Raw genomic sequence first — 16,649 nt, 5'->3', positions numbered from 1 at the left:
AGCTCTGAAGAAAGAGAAAGGGTCTTTCGTGAGACAACTGGGAGAGATTAATGAACACTTGAGTGGATGGCAAATTCACTAATGGTATTTCTGTGTGTTATTTGCTGGAAAAATGATGAACAGAAATGGCCTAATGTATTTCAAATGGACATGTAGATGTTGAAAAACACATCGAGGATTTTGTGTTTATAGTAAACTTGATTTTTAAGTGTTTTTGTCTAACAAATAACAGAACCTGTCATTAAAGCAAATTATTGTTGAAACAAAAATAACAAAAACTCTCCTCCATGCCACCCCCAGTAAAATGGAGTATAAGGACCTTCTCTAGAATTCTAGCCTCCGGCAAGTGGAAGCAGAGGGCATAGGGAAGGCACAGTGCTGGGCGGCAGGCAGCCAGCTGGGCCAGAATTGGCCTGAGATCCATGACCCTTTGGCTCCCCTGGGAGGGTGTAAAGTTCTGTGAGCTCATCCATTTGGATAATTAGCAAAAGATATTATCTTCCCTGCTCCATCTGCTTGCATTTTTGCTAATAATTGGAACACTGAATAATGTTCCTGAGTCCTTCCGTTCTGCTGCCACAACTTCTGTGTAAAAATACCACAGGGAACATAAATATGAGCAAAATACTGGCCTCTGTTTGTGGAAAAAGATGTGGAGTATTCACATCGAATAATAATGCAGAATGTCACATGGGAAATCCAAGTGCTATAGACATTGAGGAGGTGGGGTGACCACTTTTTGTTGAATTTGGGAAAACAACTTGTTCTGATGTTATGCTAAAAGTTTAGAAATTCCATTGGCCCAAAGGATCTTCAGCCCTGAAAGGTACCTTTCAGCCCACTCATGGGTGATTAACCAAGGATCGAGTTTGTAGGTCTTAGACCCCCAAAACTCAGCTCAGTCATAGCAGCTCCAGTGGTTTTCTGTGGCTTTGAAAATGTTGGGTGAAATAACTACCATTTGCAGCACATGGATAAGATCTTGGGAGTTTCATGCTAAGTGAGATAGTCAGACAGAAAAAGTCAAGACCCATATGATTTCACTTGTATGGGATATAAAACTGAAATCAACAGATGAACAAACAAGACAAACAGAAACTCATAGATGCAACAGATTGGTAGTTGCCAGAGGAAAAAGGGGTTAGGGGAGTTAGAAAGGACAAAAGGGGCCAAATCTATGGTGACAGAGGAAAATTGAGTTTGAATGCACAATGCAATATACAGATAATTATTATAGAAATGTACACTTGATAGCTATATAATTTTATGAAGTAGTGTCACTCCAATAAATTTAATAAAAGTTTGAAAGCCACAGGTGTTTTTTACTGCAATAAGAGCATATCATGACATTAATATGTGCTCTCAAGTTTATTTTCCCTTTCAAGAAAATTGACAGATAACTACTATACCCTCTCAATTTGTAACTGTACTTGTTCCCCAGGTGAATGAAGTGAAACAGTGACTTGGTGCATGACCATGTGTGACTGAGGCAACTCAGGACACTGCACACTTGCTTTATTCTTTTTTCTTTGCTTTTCATAGAATTTCAGACACACAAAAAAAGAGTATTTATTGGAAATTGTCATACAGCACCATGACCTGTGGGAAGGTCTCAATACCCTACATTAATTGCAAATGTGTCAATAGTGTACGCAGGGATCATGTTGTTCAAAGCAGAGGAAAAAGACACTGAGTTTAAAAACTAAAAATTCCCAAAATACCTGTGGAAGAAAAATGACAGCTATAGGACCTTTCTTTTTAACCCAGATATGTGTGATAGTACAAATTAAAGCTATTTTTTTTTATTTTCTGTCTTAATCCCACTATGTTTTGAAATAAACTAAGCATCCTTCTCTAGTATCCGTGTTCACTGCATGAGTCAAAGGAAGCCTTCCAGTGTCTAGAGTGCCAATAAATGCCCCCAGGGAGGGGATCCCCTCTGGCGCCCCACTGCCCTGAAGGACCAAACTGCCACCCACAGGGTTCAGTGGACCGAGGTAGAGAGAAGGTAACTCCCGATGGTTCTCTATAGGATGAGACCCATTTTTTATTTTTTTTAAAGATTTTATTTATTTTTAGAGAGGGGGAAAGGAGTGAGGAAGAGACACATTAATGTGTGGTTACCTCGGGATGCCCCCAAGTGGGGACCTGGCCCACAACCCAGGCATGTGCCCTGACTTGGAATCGAACCAGAGACCCTTGTTTCACAGGCCAGAGCTCCATCCACTGAGCCACACCAGCCAGGGCAAGACCCATTTTTTAAATGGGACCTTGGATCACATCTGATCAGCAGGCTACAGCTTTCCCAACGCGTAATGCCATAGTCATGATCAGACGGTCATAAGCTACGAAGCCTACAGCGAACGCTGGAAAACCAGATCAGTAAACAGAGGGACATAGACTGGAATATTTAGACTTTAAAATACTGGCTGATGGCCCAGTCCTGCCCGCCCGCGGTCCCGAGTGCTGGCGGCGGATCCCTGGCTCTGCCTCCTGGCAGTGCTGCGGGAGCTCCGGGGCTTGCGGAGCATCTGCCGGGGCTGGAGGCCTCCCCACACTCGCAGGACCCAGAGGGGAGGTCAGAGCCCCCCACTCTCTCACTGCGGGCGAGCCCGCCAGGAGAAATGAAGGGCTGGGACACTGCAGGTGCCACTGGGGGATCACGAGCACCTGCCCCCAAGGGTCCGTCCGCAAAAGGGAAGCCCCGGGGACAGGGCCTTCCCAGGCCCCCCCAGGTGCCCGACCGGGGTCTCGCCCCAGGGCCCGGGCATCCGCTTCCAGGGCATCGGGCCGGTGGAGCCCGGCAGGGCTCCCAGCAACCCAGACCGGGAAAATGGAAGCGCGGGCAGGCGGCAGGGGGCGCGCTCCGTGGGTGGCCCTGGGCGGAGCCCCCGCAGCGCGGCCCGGGACCCGGGAAGGCCGCGGGACCTCCCGAACAGAACACACGGGCGTTTCTGTCCAGACTCGCGGCCCCCAGCAGGACCGCGCTCCCGCAGGGCCGCGTCGAGCTCCAGAGAGGCCCTCAGAGGCGGGGGCGGCACCTTTTCCTCGGGAGGATCTGCTCGTGGTGGCCAAACTCACGTCCAGTAAGTGGAAGCTGAACCCGAAGGCGACACTGAGTGGCGTGTGGGCGGCGAGCTGTGTGAATGAGGTGGCAGGAGGCCACACGGACGCCACTCGATCGTTTGTCCTGGGCTGGCCCACGGTCAACGTGGTGGCCACTTCCAGCTCCGCAGAAGAGAAGGACAGGTGGCCCCTTCTGCTTCAGAGACACATCAGCCTAGAGAAAGAGAAGGGCCATCCGAAGACCATTCCCCTCTCAACGTCCCCCAAGGCCACGGGGAATCGTGTCTGCTCCACGATTGTGACAGCAAGGAATTCAGACACAGCCAATGACCTTATCAACATGTCACTCCCGATGCTGGGCATGCCTGGTTCAGAGAGAGACCACCGGTGACGGGGCAACTGTGGCCGAGAAGAGGGATCGCGCCCACTCATTGGGCACGAGGGTCCCTCCGGAAGTAAAGCGAGCCGCCTTGGAGGCAGCGCGCTGCGGGGGCGAGGCGCGGACGGCGCCCCCAGCGCCCTCGGCCTCCGAGCGCTGAGCCTCGCGGAGCAGCTGCCGCGGGAGGTGCGGTGCCAGGTCGCCCTGAAGCGCAGGCGCCCGGCGGCGGCCCCGGGGCCCAGGGCTCCGGGGGAGACGACCTCGCGCAGGCGGGGAGCGCTCCCCCAGCGGCTCTTGGGGCGCGGCTCCCCGGCTCGCCCGATCAGGCGCCCGTGTCTGCGGCCCCTCCTGTGCCCCGACAGCTGTCTGGCGTGTCTCTGGCAAATCTCTGCAAGCGCGACCACCGGCCCGGCCTGTCTGCGAGATGCTCTTCTGTCTTCATCAGAGGGGACCCCTCGCCCGAGGAGGATTTCGCCTGTCGGCCAGCAGGGCGTCTTGCCGAGAGCTGAAGGAGCGACTCAATGCCGGGGTGGAAGTCCAGCTGGACTCTGAATCTGTTTTCGCGGTAACATCCGTTTTCAAGGATTTCCTGAAAAATATTCCAGGAAGTGTCCTGCCATCAGATCTCTACGGTCGCTGGGTCTGTGTGATAGATCACGAAAACGATGAAGAGAAAATACGCAGAATTCAAAGCCTGTTAGACCAGCTCCCCAGAGCCAATGGGGTTCTCCTAAGGGACCTTTTCGGGGTGCTGCGCGACACCGAGCCCCATGCCCCATTCAACCAGATGACCGCACGCAACTTGGCGGTGTGTGTCGCCCCCAGCATGCTCTGGCCTCCTACTTCCTGCAGCTTAGAACTAGAAGCCGAATTTATAAAAAAGAACACTCTGCTCATTCAATTTATGATTGAAAACTGCTGTCGGATCTTTGGAGAAGAAATCACTTCCCTCTTTGGAGAGGCTCCAGGGAGACCCGATACTAGAGACGGAGCCTGGGACACCTCTGTAGTGAAGGAGACCGCCGCCCGCGACAGCTGGGCGAGTGAGCTGGGTGAGGACCGCGGCGTCTTGCTCAGTGACCTGGGAACGAACCTTGGTCAGGGGAGCGGGGGCATGGGCTCCGTCTTAACCTTTCCTGACGATGACCTTGGCCAGCCTCAGGTGGAAGGTCGTTTAACCCTGAGTGACTTTGGCTTAGATCTTCCTCAACAGGAAGACACTCAAGAGCGCTGGCCCCTTGAATCCACACCGGTGGCCATCTCCGTGGCGTCTTGCAGCCACATGTCCCCACGGGGTTATCCCGAGAACCAGCCCTCCGATGCAGACACGTGGGGGCGCCCCCCGCCACGCAGGTCGCAGGCCCTCCAGCGCTCCCGGAGGCGCCGGTGCTGCTCGGAGCCCGACGCTGATGACCAGTCCTGCGCACTGGGCTGTCTCGGGAAGCTATTTGCCAGGAAAGAAAAGAAAACCAGCTGCAGAACCGGTCACTTGCCCGGAGAGGAGGATTATCTGGCCAGTGGCAAAGAGGACACCCCCCCAGTGTCAGTTCCAAGTGCCTCCTGAAACTCCTCAGCCCAGCACCTGGTGGCGGAGAAGGTGGGCCAGGCTGAAAGGCAGGTCCCTCAAAAAGAATGGAAGGGCATTCACATTCCTTCCAGAAGCGAACGCGCTGCAGGTTAAAGAGACAGACATGTGCCCGAGGGCAATGGAAGAACTTGGAGCAGAGCAGGAGGCCTGGTCCCAGGAGACCGAAGACTTCAGAGCCCAGCAGGTGGCCCGGTCCCAGGAGACTGAAAACATCGAGGCCCAGCAGGAGGCCCAGTTCCACGAGACCCATGACGTTGAAGCCCAGCAGGAGGCCCGGTCCCAGGAGACTGATGACGTTGAGGCCCAGCAGGAGACCGAAGACATCGAGGCCCAGCAGGAGGCCTAATAATGGATATGTATGAAATCCATGCTATTAAATAAAGTACATTCTCCAAATTAAAAAAAAAAATACTACAATTTTTAAAATTTAGAAACAGTATAGAATACAATTAAGATAGAAAAGTATTTCTATCTTATTTAGAAACAGGCACCATTTGTGGTACTACACAAACATGTTACAAAGAAGTTTTCAACCCTCTTCTTTAACTCATAAAAAAATACAGAAAAGTACAGAAACAGAAAAGTACAGAAACACAAAAGACCTTCCTTCCTTCTTTCCTTCCTTCCTTCCTTCCTTCCTTCCTTCCTTCCTTCCTTCCTTCCTTCCTTCCTTCGATAGAGGGAAGGGAGGGAGAAAGAGAGCAAGAGAAACATCAATGTGAGAGAGATTCCTCAACCGGTTGCTTCCATTATGTGTCCTAACTGGGGACCGAGGACGGGCACCCCGGCCTGGAGTGGAACGGGGACCTTTCCACGTGCAGGACGATGCCCGCCCTACGAGCTGCGCCGCTCAGGGCCCGCAGACTTTCACTCTGGGGTCATTTGCCAGCGCGTTTTCCATGTGGCTGGAACACTTCCCTTGGTGGATCTATGTAAAGTTGTACTTTGTATTGAGAAGGGGAAAAAATACTCTCAATATCTTTATTTGCTTAATTTTGCACAAGTAGCCTGGACTGCCTAGCGAGTGCGGGGCACTGAACAGTGGAGAGAGAAACAGAATTCCTGCCCTCTGGACACCGACACTTCAGCAGAGAAGAACAAAACCAAAGCCATAAACATCAGCCATCGCGTGGTGACAAGGGCCGTGAGGGAAACAAAGACGGGCGCAGGCAGAAGAGCGGGCAGGGGAGTGGGGAGCAGCCCGGCTCTCTGTGCGCGGGGTCCTGTCCGGGAGGAAGAAGAAATACCACACTTGATGTGATAGGGCGTCAAGGAGACGCCTGTGAAAGCAGGGTGGGCGCACGTGTGCAAAATGCCGGAGATAGGAAAGATGTTGTCGTGTCTGAGAAGCTTAGAAAGAAAAAAGAGCCATGTCACTAGCAGATAATGAACAAGAGGGGATGGAGGCTATGAATTAAGATTGAGGGGAAACCTGGTGCCGGGCGAGGCAGCGCCTGCTACGCTAACATAACGATGCTGGCGTTCATTCTAAGCGCAAGGGAGGAAGGGTTTCAGTCGGGGAGCGACAATGTAAATTACTGTAAAAATAGCAATGGCATTAAGTATTTATATAGCACTTATTATGTGCCAGACACTTTTTAAAGGACTCAGTATTGATTAATACCTCCAATAACCCTGTGAAATGGAATTAAAGTAAGGCCCGCAGAGAGGATGCGTGGTTTGTTCAAAGTCGTGCAGCCAGGAAGTTGCAGAACTAGGATTTCAACCTGAGCGGCCATGTGCCAGAGAGTGACCATCTACATGCAGCGAGCCAGCCTCTCTGCCCTGTCTGTCAAAGTTGTGCCTGAGCGGCGTGAAGCAGCGCCTCCATCCCCGAGGATCCGGGGCGGGGGACTAGTTCCGAGGGAAGAAGAACCAGGGCTGCGCGCTGGCCGAGCCCCCGCGGGCGGGCTGAGCAGCAAGAGGCATCCAGGCAAGAAACCGGCCATCGGTCAGACTGAAGAGCGGGAAACCCAGGAAGGAGAAGTGACGGGGAACTGAGAGAGAGGGGGAGCGTCCTGCCACGAAGCGAGGGCTCCATCCTGCTGCCTGGCGCGGAGCGGTGAGTCCGATGAGGGAGAAGCCTGTGCTGGGTTATGTCATGGGAATTAGCCATGACCCTGGCAAGAGCAGTGTGCACGGCCAAGCGCAAAAGCAGGCCGCCAGAGGGCATGCGGAGTGAGGGGAGAGAGTCGCGGCAGGCCGGGTGGACCGCCCTGCAGGCCCTCGTGGTGGTACGAGAGAGCAACAGCTGCAGGGAGACGCCGTGTCGGGGGAACCCACTCCCACTCACGGTCGGATGAAGCAATCGAGCGAGTGCCCGTACTGATGAGGGACGAGGGGAGACTCGGGATCCGTGTGTGAACCTCCTGGAGGAGACAGAGCAGGACAGGACCTCGGGAAGACGAGCCGAGGCCCAGTTCAGCCTTTGCGGGACGAGGGAAGTCCAGCCCTTCGCGTATGTGCGGGGAGGCTGTGTGCCCCGGCAGCGGAGAACTTGAGGCAGTGGGTTCCTGCTGTGCATTCCGCAGATGGGCAAATCATAAGAAACATCTAATTCTATGTTTAGAATGGGAACGGGCCACCCTCTCTACTAATGCTCTGCAGAGTGCACTTTGGTTCGTTCTCCAAAACTCAGTATTGTTACATTTTAATTAACTGCTGATGGAACTGAGACTGAGAGGAAGTTCATGATTTGCCCCAAACCTCAGAGTCGCTCAGTGCTGGAGCTAAATCAGAGGGCGGTCAGCCTGGCTCTGGGTCTGCTTCTAGAGCGAAAATTTTCTTAGCCTCCGGCCAGTAGCAGGCGGCGAGGCTGAGGGCGCACGGGCCTTCCCGCCTGGCCACTGCGTGCGCGCCGAGTCACTGGCAGGGCTCCATGGGCACCTCGGGTCCCCTGGCACCCGGTCCAGCCCTGTTTCCGCTGTGCCGAAGTCTCCGCTGCTTTAGGGGAAGCAGGCATTTCAAGGGAAACTATACGACGTGGATTATGGATTTATTCACTGAAAATTTAATGGCATTTCGGGTGGAGGCTGCAACCATTAAATTCATGAAAATCAGAGAGAATTGTTTTTCGAGACAAAAAGTAAGTCAAAAGACTCTTTGCATGAGTAGTGTGGATTTTCCTAATGAGAACTTTGCGTATGTACAATTAGTTTTTTAAACAGAATTTTTGGAGTACCTGATTAACTTTAATCAGGATGCTAAGGTGATCAGACTTGGCTTGATTATGTAAGGAAAAATGCAACAGAAGACAGACTTCTGCTTTTTTTTTTTTTTTTATAACACATGCACTACAGAAGCAATTTAAAGAGAACCTAACAAGTCTTCTTTTCACCAATCTGATTTAAAAAAGCAGTGGCCATTTTTTTAAAGGTTATATATGTGTTTGTTAAAATTTCTTTCCTATATAACAAAAAGAGAGTTGTTTAAAATGTTTCTAATTAAAAGACTGTCAGATTTCCAAGCTCTTAATATTAATATTAAATAAATGGCTTTATTTAACAAGTGGCTCACTGAATTCCTGGATATTTGACAATTATTAACTCAGGTGGCTCTTAAAAGCTGGTACAAGCTGGCTCTAGCATACTCTTGGATCACCAAAAAATACATTGCTTTGGTTGCTGGAAAATGTTTCCAAGGTGTGCTCTCTCATGGTTTTTTTTTTGTTTGTTTTTGTTTTTTGTGGTCTCCATGTGTATGTATGTGATAGTAATATGTTACAAAATTCTTCGATATCTTTATCAAATCCAATACTAGTAGTGCCACAAACTCCTATAGTGTTTAAATTGCATATCACTGCATAAAGTTTCTGAAAGATAGTCATTTTTCTTAACACTCTCTAACCCATGCATTTCAGGCCCCTCCCTCCTGGCTCTGTGGAGATTTCCTACTCTGTTTTGTCCAGATAAATATTTACTATGATTTGATCCTTAATTTTTCATGTGAAAAACTTTTGCCAACTAAATACAATGCTTATACCATAGCATTACTACACTAGCATCAGCTAGAGAGCTTGAATATGTTGAATAGTACATCTGCAGCTATATCATCATTCTATTAGCTACATAGTAATGCCGTTTCATTTAATGACCTACATTAATTTTCCAGATTCTTTTTGGCTGTGATCATATTGTGCTGTGTGAAAACATGTGTTATGTGAGTCAATGCTTGATTTATGTGCTTAAAACTTATGAGGTAAGCCGATGAGTGTGTTAAGGGGTGGATACAAGTATCCAATACCCAAGCAGAACAGACATTTAGAATGATGAAGAAAGATCCTTAGAAGAACAAATTATTGCAAAAACAGAAGCCACCTGTTAACAAAGGGCCTCAAATATGGGTACATAGAAAGGACTTTAATGCAAGGATGTAGAGGTATTGTTAACATGCATGGCAATACTCGGTGACTCACTCCGTAGTACAAGATAGTTGACGGGTCACTAAAAAACTATGTGTAAGTGTATATTATGGACATAGCTGCTGTCGTAAGGGCAAAATAGAGAAGGCTTAGTCATCGGATGTGGAGTCACTGAGTAGACAAGCACATCAAGCATTCTTGAAACTGGTAGCAGACATAATAAACCTTTAAAATCCTTTATAGGCCTCCATCCCTGATTTCATTCTACTGATGTCAGGATGATGGTTACTCTCTGGGGAAACAGTTCTGATGGTGTCAGACGGTAAAATGAACCTGCTTGGCTATGACTAGCCCTTCAGAAAAGCAGGTCATCTGCGCTCCTGGGGTCGGATAGGTGTCTGCCAAGGCTGGCCATCCCAAAGCTGCCCCAGCGTGAGAGATTTATGTCTCTGGGCTTTTCAAGGGTGCCCTGATGAAGAGGTGACGTAGTGGGAGGAGGAGAGGAAAAGGAAAGACAAGACTTCATTGCTACTGTCAACTAACCGCAGGGTTGACCTTTCCAAATCAAGACAGTGCGCTGAAAGGGTGCCACACCGGCCCCCATCCCCCGCCCGCCCCCCACCCCCTCCAAGTGAGATGTTGGATGGAAAGCCGATGAGCGGTCCAGCACACACAGTGCATTTCAAGTGGCGCTCACACTAGGAAATAACCCTAAAAGGAAGGAAGATGGACCAGCAGCACAAACTTTTATAAGAGGTGGTCCTCTTGACCATGCTTGATTCGTTTAAGAGCCTTTATATGAATTTGTTTACGGAAGTTCCCTTTTCACCTCTCCAACACTGTTCGAATTATAAAATAGCATGTTAGAAATGCCCTGACCACAGTATCAAGCCACACGTTCTCTGCACACTTTCATCTTATATTATAAAATGTAACGGGTGATTTAACGGGATAAAAAAATAAAGAGGAAAATTACAATGAGTATCCACTAGGTGGCGAGTGTGCTATATAGTGTCCAGATCACCTAGTATAAGGTGGAGCTGTTTCATCCTGTACATCAACGTATCATACCGGATTATTTTGTGGCCAAACAGATGTATAAAGAAAATTTTAGAAGCCAGATTAGAGTCTCCAATTTCTATAGAGCAATTCACTTTGTAAATTGCATGTCTTCCCCAAACACTAGGCAGCATGTAGGGCTACTTGTTAGATCCTATGTGTTTTAATACCGCTGGTCACTGCTTTGTTGCTTTTCATCGTAGTACAATAGAAATCTGGGTGAAATATGGGTGAAATCTGGCATGGAGGCACCTTCCTGGGCTATAGTTTCTTTCCTGTAATTTCCCTATGTGTTAAGCATGATTAGTCAACCAGGTAGACCTAAGAGCCTCTACCTTTGGCACTTTATAAATCTTTATTCTCTCGTCACAGCTCCCTTACGTGAAATGCCACATTTTAAGCACTGCACCGGAGGATTAATAACTTCAGGGTTGGAAGATAAGATCAGTTGAGATGGTCAAATGCATACCCAGTTACTCCACACTAAGTTTTCTTCCTTAGGAAACCTCTCATTTATTAACCTTTTTTTTTTTTTTTTATGGTAGGAGGGTAATTTGCATTAATTTTGATGAATCAATCAGGCAAAAATTTTATTGTGATCTTGAGATTTTCTAAAGCGCATTTTCTTTCAATTTCAGTTACTTAACAAGATTCGTTCCCCCCCGCACCCGCCCGCCCTGCATCTTACAGCGAATCATTCATCTTACATCCTTTATTTTTCTTTACCTCTTTCATTATTGAATTTTAGAAAAGTTATAAAAATGACATAATCCTTATCTAGTATAAAATCTTTTTAAAAAATGTTCTCAATTATAATATTAATCATGGATGAAATTGTTCATACCTGCCTTTCTAAGTGCGGGAGGCGGAGCTCAGGTCCCCATGGCGGGACCTAACAGTCTGCAAACGGCCTACAAACGGCCTGCAAACGGCCCACAAACGGTCAGTCGGCGACCGTGGGGGTTGGGGACCCCTGAAGTGCATAATTTGTAGTTTTTTTAAATTTTCAAATGCGCAGAAGAGCTGGTCATGAAATCATTCAATATTTGAAAAGTGATTTAGATGTAATAACTATTCACTACCCCTTCCCACGTTAGGCACTCAAGGCTTCTCGAAATACAACAAAAACGGTGTGAAGAAAATATCATTTAAATATTAATTAACTATATTTGGCTATATAAGACCCAGTTTAACTTTGTCTTTGAAAAGACACAGAAAATGTTTTATTGTTGTATAAAAGGAACTAAATTTAAAACTTTTAAAGAAATTATAATCAAATAGCATCAAATTTATTATTGAAAAACAGATGCTATGTTTTATTAACAGATATTATAAAACCTTTGCCATTTTACAAATAAGAATTTTAGAGGGCAAAACACACATCTGGAAACACATTAAAGGGACAAATAGGAATTCTAATTAGTCACTAAATTTATCATTAAATTTATTATCAAAAAATAAGTTATAAATTTTATAATGCTTGACATTTATTCAGACTTGACTTCCCAAGACCTAGCCACCACCTAGTTAGTGAATGTTACTGAAAATGAGGTAAAGTGTCATATTTGCCTTTAAAATTTTTTCAATGATAAATTATCATATTTTATTGATAATTCACTTTTAAAAAGTCACAAATGACAAAGTACTATGAAAACATGCTTAAAATATGTCATTTAGGTATCCATAAAGTTTAACTTGACTTACTGAACTTTATATTTTTATTGAATTTTTGTACTGAAAAATTTATGATGGTTACACGGAAACATTATCTGGCATACATGTTCAGAATTTAAAAACTTGGATTATATATCTAGTCCATTGACCTCGTAGCCTCTGTATCTAATTTTTTAGAATCTATTTAAACCATTGCTTATCGTCATTTCTCCCTAGTGATATGAATATCATGTCATATGATCTCCTTGACAAACTATATGCATCAGTGTAATTAATCTACATGTATATTCATCTGATCATAGCAAAATGAAACACTGATCTCTATATTAAAAAAAACTTTAGCATATATAGAAATAACCCCAAATATACACAGTCATACCATGTTTTTTTATATGATATGATTCTTGGACAGTGATTTTTGACCCCCATCAACAGAGCAATGCAAAAGCCAGTTTGCAAAGAGAAAAGAGTGAAGGAGAGGCAATGGGTAGAGAGAGAAAAAAGCTTCTATTCCTGATAGCTTTCACAATCTTATTCCCAGTCTCCTGAAGTTGGCTGTATTTCCCTTTCCTTTAGGTTCAGTATATCCTATTTGCATATTTCTCTATTCTTGTTTCAGCTAACTTAAATGTGTTACTTCTACATATATATAAGCACAAAGTATTTCTTAGGAATACATTGTGGCATTAGAAATGTGTAGTATTTCTAAAATAAAATTCACTAATTTCATGATATGTCAGACCCATTCATTTATTTTTTTCTTTTTAAAATTAAATTTATTGGGATGACATTGGTTAGTAAGATTGTATAGGTTCCAAGAGTATAATTCTATGATACGTCATCTGTATATTGCATTGAGTGCCTCCCATCCAAAGTCAAATCTTCTGTCACCATATATTTGACCCCTATACCTTTTACTATCCCTCTATCCCTCTTCCCCTTAGTAACCATCAAGTTGTTTTCTGTGTCTATGAGTTTTTTTGTTCATTTTTCTTGTTTGTTCATTTGTGGCTTTCTGTTTTATATCCCACGCATAAGTGAAATCATATGGTTCTTAACTTTTTTTTATTTCACTTAGCATGGTATTTTTCAAGGTCCATCTATGTTGTCACAAATGGCAATATCTCTTCTTATGGCCAAGTAGTGTTCCATTGTACCTTATATGTACCATGCATTCTTTATCCAATCACCATTCGATGAATGGGACTCTATCCAACTAATAAGCTTCTGCACAGCAAAAGACACCACCAACAAAATATAAAGGCAACCAACCGAATGGGAGAAGATTTTTTACAAACAAGAGCTCTGACAGGGATTACTACCCAAGATGTAGAAAGAACTCACACAACTCAACACCAAACAAATAAACAATCCAATTTAAAAAGTGGGCAGAGGACTTGAACAGACACTTCTCCCAAGAAGATATACAAATGGTCAAACCCCTTTAAAAATGCGCTGCAATATGACTGAAGTACTGAAAGTAAATTTTCCGAGGCATCAAAATTATATAGATACAACTCCTCCTTATCTCCAGGTAATTATATCCTACAAAAAAGTACAGGACAAATCAGTGGTGAAAGAAATTACTCAATGAATAATAAACTAACCTGAGGAGAATGAGTTGTTTCTCATTCTGTGGAATTAGGTACTTCTTTTTTATAAACATAATTAGCTTCTATGAAATCCATATCAGAACATATAAAAATTTGTGAAGAGCTGATCCGTAATGTAACTTCTTAACTGAAAGATGATTTTGCTGATCACACTTGATATTGATATCATATACAAACTTGTTAGAGAAGAGGGATAAAAATCAGAATCAGCATTAAAAAATATTTTTTACATGACTCCTGGAAAAGAAAGATGAGTTCATTTTCACCTAGTGGGTGTAGCCAGTAGTTTGGAATCATTAAAAATTAAAAAAGGAGTCTGGCCAGTGTGGCTGGGGGGTTGGAGCATCATCCTGTTCCTTGAAAGGTCATGGGATGTATTCCCCAATCAGGGCACATGCCTGGGTCAGGGCGCGTAATAGGAGGCAACTGACCAATGTGTCTCTCTCGCATCGTTGTTTTTCTTCCTCTCTCTCTTAAAAAATTTAAAAAATAATAAAAAAGGAAAATTTAACAGCAAATAAATTTGGGATATATTTCAGACAAGCCCAGTTTGTAGGCCAGGAGGACATAAAGTATCTAAGAACTCAGCAATAATATGAAAACAGTTTTGGCAGATTCTCATGTTTTCTCAAACTGGGTTTGGAAATTGTGAAAATTGTCTTTATTTTTTTAAGGCTCTTGAGGTAAACCTTTCAGCATTTATTTATCAAATTATTTACAGAGACAATCTTATCCTATGATTAAACTGTGAGTTTGGGAAAATAAGGTGTTACACAAGTTAATCTGAGCACATAAGAAAATATATTAATGTGCAATGATGGAAAGAGTGGCTTAAACCACATATAATCGCAATTTTTTGTAGATAAAACTGACAAGGTCATATGGTTCAATGTAAGAACACATACTCTCTATGATTGTAACATCGTATATGAATATGAATAAGATGTGGAAGTCAATTTGAAAAAAATAGGTATGCTTGAGAAGTAGAAACATCAATAATTTAGGAAACTTCTTCCAAGATTTATTTTAACTTTATAGATATGTCATATATATCTTTATATAGATTTTTGTTGAAATTTTTGATAACTTTCAGGTATTATTCAGTTATTATTCTTTATGCTATTTAATAATCTGTAATGAAGCTGACCCAAACCTCTCAGTAAGAATACATAGTAACTTTGATAAATAGTAGACTGTATGATTGTATAACATTATTTTTATGGAACATAGATTATTTTATAAAGAGCAAATTTAAAATTGCAGGTAGGTGACTCAGAGATATGTTGCTAATCTTAATTAAAACAGGTTTCAATTTTTTTAAGTTCCTACAAACAAACTACTTTAGAACCTTAAACCATTTCAGCAATTTATTATTACAGAGGAGCTACATCTTGTGTAAATGATTATTAGTGGTTGGCAGAAATGCATTATTAATTTAGTGGGTTATACTTTTCAATATTAATTACCTATGGCATGGTTTTTCAGATCTAATCTCATTAATCTTAGGCCCTAGGCCAGTATGGTAATTAGAAGTCTATGTACTAATTAGTAAATATTTGTTCCTTGTTAAAGCAGTGATAAAACTCTGAACTAGAGTATATTATGCCCAAGGATCTCTGCTGTATAAGGTTATATACTTGATAACACTAGCTGCTTGCAAAGTCTTTATTTTTTTTTCATGAAGCCTATCATACCCTAATAGTTTAGAACAAAAAAATTAGATTATGAGCATAAACCCAAGAGCGATCTCCTGGGTTTCTGGCTTCTTTCTTTGCTTGTCCCCTCTCTGCTTATTTGTTTTACAGCCCAGAAATATTATTCAATGAATCCCCAAGGAATGGACACTTAAAATATGAAATAAAATGGACAATATTTGAGTCAGGAATTTTATTAAGGAAAAATGACTCTCCTAATTACAAGGAAACATATAGGGAAAATTCCATGACTTATTTGGTTGGCCACCATGTATTGTAAATAACAGACATGCTTCCTAGGAGTTATTGAAGGTTCCATACCAGGAGCTAGTTCTCAGGACCTAGGCTTAAAGGACAGCCTGGTCATCATTCTTCATCGATACCCTTCCCGTCTAAATCTGAAATTACTGTCCCTTGGGAACTGGTCTTTCATTTCTTCTTTGTCATATGCATTATCTACCCTCTGCTCCAAATCCCTCGACTGTGTTTGACAAGCTAACAGTGCTGGCGGACAGGGGCAGGTTAATACACCACCCCTCCAAGATGATTTATTTTCAAATTATCCGTGCGATAACTCAAGTGATTCTGGTAGAGAAGATTTTAAGTTGGTAATTGGGTATTTTTAGATGAGTGAGGCTGTTTATGCCCCTCGATGCTTTTAAATCACCTTGAACCTGGGAGGCACTGTTTGTGTCTTTGGTTGGTTTTGACAACCCATTTAATTTCTTAAACTATCAAATCTTATTTCATTATAGATCTATATCACTTCTTTGGCTTATGGTTTTCTATCAATATCTCTGAGTTCCATTTCTTTTCTTTATATATACGGTCATTGTTCTTTGCTTTTGTTTTGATTTATACCCAACAGGGAGTACAAAGACCAAGGCACTGATTTTCCTAGACTGCTTTTCGGTGTGTTGATTTCCTAACCCCTGTGAATTTCTTCTTTAAAATTTATGTTCATATAATGGTTTTGACATTGAGCTGTCCCTCTTTGAGTTCTAAATCTTAATTTTTTCAACCAGTGATATTTCAGAATGACTATGTGACTTTATCAAGTCTCTGTTCATACTTGGTCAGAGTTCTGATTCTTTCTCTCTCTCTTTTTTTTGTTATGCATTGGACTCAATTTTGCTGTTAGAACCAATTAAACTCCCCCTGCCGTTTTTTTAAAAAAAAAATATCCTGACCTTCTGTAGCTTTGAAAAGTTTGTTT

Source organism: Pteronotus mesoamericanus, unplaced genomic scaffold (genome assembly GCF_021234165.1).
Source record: "Pteronotus mesoamericanus isolate MK-2021 breed Mesoamerican mustached bat unplaced genomic scaffold, CSHL_Meso_final scaffold_85, whole genome shotgun sequence".
NCBI lineage: Eukaryota > Metazoa > Chordata > Mammalia > Chiroptera > Mormoopidae > Pteronotus > Pteronotus mesoamericanus.
This window is presented reverse-complemented; position numbering follows the sequence as displayed.